The following is an 8,147-nucleotide window of genomic DNA, read 5'->3' as shown; positions in this document are numbered from 1 at the left end:
TATATTGAGACATGTGTGATGTGTATATTGTATTGATGCTATTATGAATAATTCAATAGTTTTAATTCTGCCTAGGCGGATTGGAAGCAGTGCTGACTTCAAAAACAGAGTTCGCTTATTTATATTACTTTTTAAGGTACCTAATACCTCTAGTTAATAGTTAATCAAATGCATTGTGAAGGCGAATAGATATATAACCAGTCAGGGGCGGCTGGTATACGTATATAGGTGCTGCAGAGCTGCAGAACTCCCAAAAAAGTAATGGACATTTATGCATTTTCGCTAATTACTGTGAAATTATCAAGTATTCTTTATACATATATATTATTGACGAAGGCCACACGTGGTAATTGTGAGCACTACTTTCGAACCCCGTACATCCCTATTTACTAATATAAGGCCACGAATTTAGACGGGTTAGTGAGCTGAATTAAAACCAGCACTAATTGGTTTGTTTTTATTTCTCAAATGATGCTTTCCATTGAAAAATTATTTAAAACAAAAATTGACGACTTCAATGAAATTGAAATTGATACTCAATAAGTAAATGAGTAGGCATTACGAACGACTTTTTTGTACCTATCCAGGAAACATATATTTATTTAAAACATTTTATGAGCTTTTTCGAAATGTGAAAAAAAATTAAAACAGATAAGGTCAAGTAGATGGTTAACAAAAGGTTAGCGACCACTTGCTATTGATTTTTCAAAGTTGTCATCCCCTTCACATTATACCACTCGTCCCCTTTGTGAACGCCACGCCGATAGGGGTGTCGAAGTAAAATTCAAGGCAGTGTGGTGTGACCGAAAATCAATATTGCAGTTATTGCACTTGTACCTACTCAATGTCATAATAAATAAATACGACAGCGAATAGATACGTACCTACAAAATTTGTTTACCACAAAAATATTTTTTTATAGTGCCTAGATATCTTTAATACTACAATTACACATACTTGCTTAACTTCTTACAAATCGAATCGGGGTGATTAACAATTTCGGTATTTTTTCTCATTTATTTTTTATTATTTAAAGACAAAGAAATTAGAAACACTAAGTGACAAAGGTTGCACATCAGATCAAACATATAGATACATCCGATGCAAACATATTATTAATCTAGTTGCATGTGTGTACATTGGCATAGTGTGTGTGTTTGCTAAGTATGTAATAAAACACACGTGAGTATTTTCTTCGGCGTAGTAGCAGTATCTTAACACAATGAGTCAATGGTTAGTACAATAAATGCCGGTGCAACACATTCATTGTTATAATGGAGTGTGCACCAGGTGGCTGTGTTGCACCGATTGGCTTAACAATAGAACCGAAACAACCGAATAGCGAAATAATTGTCGGCTTCTGTCACACCAACGATTACTGCGACCCATTTATGGATAATGAAAAACAGTACATATTTAACTACCTAGCTCCCGATAAAGCCTACTGTGTTTAGAGTTTGATAACTCGTTTTGAGCTTATCGTGGAGGAATTTCTTTGTTTCGCGGTAACGGTTTCGTTTTATTAAATAAAGAGAAACGTGAAAACTTTATCTTTGTTATAAAAACGTCGACGTTAAGTTTTACTTTTCATATGATGCATTTCACATATTATAAATTAATGTATTTAAATGACATGCATACATACATATCTACATACCTAAGTGAAGTAAGACATTTAAATTTTTCTTTCCTGATGATAAATATGTTAGTAAACCGCTCGGAACGAATTCAGGTTAATAATATATTTTTATTTACAATACCTTTCCAACGTTTCGCCCTCTAATTGAGGGCTTGTTCAAGGATCAATTGTAAAGTTAGTTCAAACATGGGCTAGCAAATAATCATCTTTTATTCATATTCAACTACACGGTTGTTTACAAGCGTATGTTTTTAATTAATTTTACAACTTTGCCCTTGAAGAAACACCGAATCAGAGGGCAAAACGTTGGGATGATATTACGCAGTAGGGGAAGAAAGTACGGCACTGGCATTTGAGCAGAAGGCGAGTATAACAAAAAAATTTTAGGAGGGGAGATGTACCTTTCCCTGATTTAAGGAAAAACACATTGTCTGTTTACTGGGAAAATATGAATTTCAGCAAATCAGGTGGTACAAAAACATCGTATTTTCGGTAAGGTTTCGGCAAAATATAGTTACGTTTACTGTCTTAAGACAAAGATTCTGGTATGGAAGGCTAGTTAGACACATATTACAAGCAGAAACAGGAGTTAAGAGGAGTAGAGGTAGACCTAGATCAGTTCATAAATAGTAAAAAGATGTAGGATGTTCTAGTTTTAAGGAAATGCAAAGATTAGCTCAGGATAGGAAACAAATGGAGGTGCGTGTCCAACCAGTCTTAGGGAGCGACAACTTTTTGATGACAATGACAGGTAATGCAAAACGTTCACTCAGCATAGAAATTACACATTTCTCTAATGGATTTTTTTTCTTTTTATTGTCGCATAAGCGAAAATGCATAATTTTGTGAAAGGGTGGAACATATTTTTTCAACTAAGTCTATCCGAAAATGTCACCTTTAAATTCCATTTATCGGAGTTTTTCATTTACATGCCCGGTTCTCAATTCGCCTGTACTTTATGTTTATGATGATAGAATTATAGCAACGAGTTCTTCCGAGAATTGTAAATACGACATCCATGTACACATACCTAAAAACACCTATTACGAAAGCAAATTAAATCGCGAATGCTCACCATGACCTTTTTGCCTGCATAAAAATTAATGAACTTATTACCGATTTAAAGTTGCGCTAATCGTAAACCACGATCATGATCATGTAATAAAATGAAGCTATCAATAAACGCCTGAGAGAGGCGAGTTACTTCTGCCAACAATACAATTATCTATGCGAGATAAAAACTGACAGGTCATTATCAAACTTGTACATTAAGTACTTACATACACAAAAACACACTAATCGTAAGTATGTTGCTTACTTACTATCAACCAAAATACCCAGAACAATAACAAATTATTAAGTACTATTATTATACAAACTTGAAAGTCTTTCACTGAGAATCGTACGTTTTTCCGTTTGTACAAAACAAAAATAGACACAAAAATAAAAAAGATAAACATACGAATGACTACTCTGATTAAACAATTACACCGTTTTAAATATTACATGTACATTATAGTTATGTAATTTATTTTCCAAAAAGTCGAACATGCATTTAACCATAATAGACTAGATATCTACTGTTAATTATGTTTAATTATAACAGTGAACTCCCTTGTCTAATTTAAATTTTTTAATTCCTTAATTTCATTTTTAGGATTCCGTACGTGCGTCTGTCGCAGTCAATTTGCTCGGAATCTACTGTATCGATTAAGTTGATTTAGTACACAAAGAAATTTCTGTGACCCAAACACGGACGCATAACGAAATAAATTAATTTTGAACATGGGGGTTATTTTTGGGGGGACTAATAGGAAATGAAAAAAAGTTTTACAAACTGTACCGTGTGACATATCAAATGAAATGGCTTGTTGTAAGGGTCTCAGATATATTCTTTTTCTAAATTTAAGATGAAAATTGACCATTTCCGCCCTTTTTCTTTATCTCCGAAACTACTGAACCCAAAATTTTAAAAAAACAGTTCATTACTTATAGATTACAGGAATATTAATAAGAAGTCTATGGTCTGAACATAACGTGGTAGATACTTCAACTAAACAATATTGTAGGTACAAATTTACATTTACAGTTTGAATATATGGGAGAACATGTTTTTTCCTAAACTACAATGTTAAGCTGATTCTCGGGTTAGGGTTCCGTACGTCCGAATGAAAAACGGAACCCTTACATCTATCCGTTATTCCTTTAGTTCTTCAAGAAGATCGTCTTGTTTCCTGTCTGTCGACCACTCTCATGAATTTTACATTAGCAAAATGCTAACGAATAATATTCTGTGACATCTCAATAAAATTTCTTTGAATGCATTTACATACTTGCTTCTATTAAAGGGTATGACTCTGCACGTTAATTTTACACATTATTAGTTCAGTTGTTGCAACGTGTGCTTGTACTATATGTGCGTGTTCTTATTACATGATGGATAACTACAGGAAATAGGCTGTTATTTGAATTTTCTAATTAATTACAAAACATGCAGCCATCAGGCTTGCATATAATATCTCTACCGTATAATATTCTCTCAGTACCTATGCCGTCTTGCGTTTCTCTTACGTAATAATTTCGAAACTTTAAATTGAAATTTGATTGACAATTGCAAGTTATAAAACAATATTTCTAAAGTGGCAAATAAAAACAGTAGGAAAAAGTTTCCAAATCAAGAACTCGGATGCCACTTTGCCAAGGCTAAAAATAACCAAAAATTGCTCCAGGATAACTCAGGCAGCAGTTTCTGGATTTACCCGGTTGTAGTGACAGATCGAAGTTATATAAAAGATAACAAAATAAATACTAAAAGTAGTTTATTAAAAGACCAAGAAAAGGGTTATTTGTAAAAAAAATTACAAGGCCGTTATAAATAAATACAGTGTAAACTCTTTATAACGTCACTCGATTTAACGACAAACTCCTTAAAACGTCGAAATTGCTTGACTTTGGTTGGTTTACATTGTTTTCTATACAATATTACACTCTATATAGCGTCACGCTCACTCTATTTAACGACAACAATGCGGCATTATAAATCATTGANCCTAAAATTTTGAAAAAAAAAAACAGAAAATAGTTTTTTACTTATAGATTACAGAAAGATTAATAAGAAGTCTATGGTCTGGACATAAAGTGGTAAATTTTTCAACAAAACAATACATTGTGCGTACACATTTGTAGTTAAGTACGAGAACATATTTTTTGTCAACTAGGTGCAATGTTAAGTTGGTTCTCGAGTTTAAGTTCCGTATGTAAGAATGAAAAACGAAATAATATCACTCGTGTGTCTGTCCGTTTTTTCTACTTTTTTTTTGTTTTAACTACCGTTAAGCTATGATGTAGGTCCGCAGGTGAAAAGGCTATCGCTTTTAATACTGTCGAAATTTGCATCACAAAAGCCAATTACAATAGCGTTTAATTTAAAACGCAAATGGCCGGTCAATATTTTTCCAGCTTTTTAAAACTTGTGGCAAAAATGATATTTATATGCATAATTAAATATTTGCAGTATTATGGCTAAAATAACGAATAATGTTATTATGATAATGAAAAGGCTGTATACCTATAGGAAAATTAATTATGAAATAATGCCTATATCAATTATAGTTTCAAATGCGATCGTATAGATACCTACGTGGAATAAAGCAGGTGATTGATTCTAAGGGGGAAAACCAGCCCACAATTTAACAACTTTCACTGCGCTCTAGGCGCTTGTGTTGTAGCGAAAAAACAAAATCAGTCAAACAAACGGCAATGAAAATGTTAACATATTAAAAAAAAAAACAAACATCACTTATTTATATAAAAAAGAATGTTTCTTTTTAACACCTTGTCTACTTTCTATTTAATACTCAATCAATAGAAGAAAAACCTTGAGAATTTAAAGAAAAATCATGCTCTTTACCTTTAAATAAATTATTGCAAAATTAATTTAAATAGAATAATTTGATGGTTAAAACAGATTTTATAATAATTATATCATTTAAAACGAAAACATGTGAAGTATATTTTATAGTTTGGTGGAAGCGACTAATTTTTTTTTCTGAAACTAACGAACAAATATTTGGATTTAATCCAAATATTACGCCAAAGTATTTTCATTTAATCACGTACAATAATATTAATGGATACTATACTCTAGATGTTTCAACATTATACGTTCGTTCGTACCTTTATAATTTTTCCACAATAGTTAAGTAAATTAAAAAACAATTTTAACTTAAAAAATCTTTCATACAGGTACATATTTATTAACACATACTGATTTTTTTAATTTATATCAAAAATCTTGCACTTACGTAGATAATTTAATGCGAGATATGGATATAAATAAATACGTTACTATTTGTGTAAATCATTAGATAATTCACTTATCGTTAGTGAATTATTTTCGCACACATACGTACAACAGCAACATTCGCACTATACACTAGTGGCGAATTAATTAATTCATATAGGGGTATTTTATTACATACAACCATTAAAGGGCGGCTTCATTTTTCTTAAAATCCGACGTGGTATAGGAAAACTCTTACAAATACTTTTAGCCAACTATTCATACTCTCAAATAACAAATTAATGGTTTATATCCCAGGTAAGTCCAATAAATGCAGTTTAAATTTTTTGAGAGATGTTACGTTTTGTCCAAAAATTTTTTAGTTTTGGACTGTTATCAAAGAAGCATCAGGTGATATTTTCATATGGACGTGGTTGAAAAGACAAATTCCACGTTCATCATAATGTGTAATTTCTATGTTTGATGAACAATTTGCCTTACCCGTATACTCACACACATACACACATAGTATAAGTAGCAGTATTCGCGTCTTGGGCGAAAAAAATCTATAAGGTCAAACAGGTGTCAACTGCTTCCAGAAACGCGAATACCAAATCAGACATGAGTCACGGTGTGTAACAGTACAAAAAATATTAACACACATTATACACATACAGCGAAAAATACAAGCGAACGAACACATACATATATCCTACTACGGCTACTAACCACAGCGTGGTATGATGACTCACCATTTTATGATTGTTATCAATGAAATCGTAGCTGTAATCTTCGGGACAGAGTTGCGAGTCTTCTAGCCCGAAATTCAAGTAAGGCACCAATTGAGACATAAGGCCGTATTATTATTCCCTTGACGAAAAGTCACTGACAGAAAAAAAAAACAAGGCACAAACTAATTCGAAAAACGTTTGGTATGCAACAACTATTTAATAACGTATTGATACTGTGCGTCGCAAGCGGCTCTAAACAGACAACTGTTTTCTTACAATCGCGAATACTTTACTTATAAAACAAGCAATAAACGATCAGTTGAGTCGTGGTATTTCACATCTCTTTCCCACTTGAGAACTTAAACGAAAGCATGAATTTCGATGTAAGTATGAAACGCGTGATTGGATAATGCAATGACGTCAATTGACTGGCGGTGGGGGCAACGCCGTACACTGTGGTGTGGTATAGAAAGCTATTATTGTTCTACGAACAAATTTTTATTAATTTCGAAAAACCTGTTAACTCGCGTCTTGCGTAAACGACCGCAATGTAGGAAGGAATATGCCACAGACACTAAGCGGAAATATCAGTGGGGCCGGCCCGATTGGCCCCCTTCCGTTGATGACTTACGTATGTGACCCCTGTATCTCATTAAAAACATCGTCGTTACGTCCTTGTCAAAAAGTCGATTACGAATTTCATATTTGATGCAACTTACCAAATAAAATAAGTAATTTCAATTTGAGATCCAAAAGAAACGTTAGTTAGAACTTTGAGATAGTTCAAGTCTTCTTATTTTTGTCGACAAGAATGATTAGATTTTTTTAAAGTCACACATTAGAACGATACGAAAATGTCTCTTTTTGAAGTGAAACTTCTTTACGCACGGTGCGAGTTGCTATGTAACGAAATCATGCAACGCATTTCCCCCGCTGTCTGTCCCTATCTATGCTTAAATCCTTAAAACTACGCAACGGATTTTAATGCGTTTTTTTTTTTTTAATAGATAGAGTAATTCAAGAGGAAGATTTATATGTATAATACATGCATAATATAGTAGAGAAACACTGATAATTTTAAAGGTTTGTAATGTGATGTAGTAAATAAACACATTTTTTGCGCTAACATTGCAAACGCTACTCAAAATAATGTACTATAGTATGGTACATCTTAAAAAGCTCTACAAAAAAGTCCGCGATGGTATATGTCTATATCTTAGGGATAACCCATAATAGCCATTTTTTATTCTTTACCTTTTACGAGAAATAATGGCTTATTTAAGAAGCGATTTTACGCAATACAGCATTAATCATTATCCAATAAGTACTTTTAAATACATTGTGCATTTAATATAGTTCAATGAACATATTACAGATTTAAAATGCAGGGACGTAGCGGTTGCGGCGGTACCGGCCGGGGCGCCGGTTTGTATTGTCTAATGACAAAAAAGCTGTGAATGTTGTATATAAAGGCATTCTGTAGTATATTTAGTAT

The sequence above is a fragment of the Agrilus planipennis genome, unplaced genomic scaffold (genome assembly GCF_000699045.2).
Source record: "Agrilus planipennis isolate EAB-ADULT unplaced genomic scaffold, Apla_2.0 scaffold221, whole genome shotgun sequence".
NCBI lineage: Eukaryota > Metazoa > Arthropoda > Insecta > Coleoptera > Buprestidae > Agrilus > Agrilus planipennis.
Note: the sequence above shows the minus strand (reverse complement) of the source record.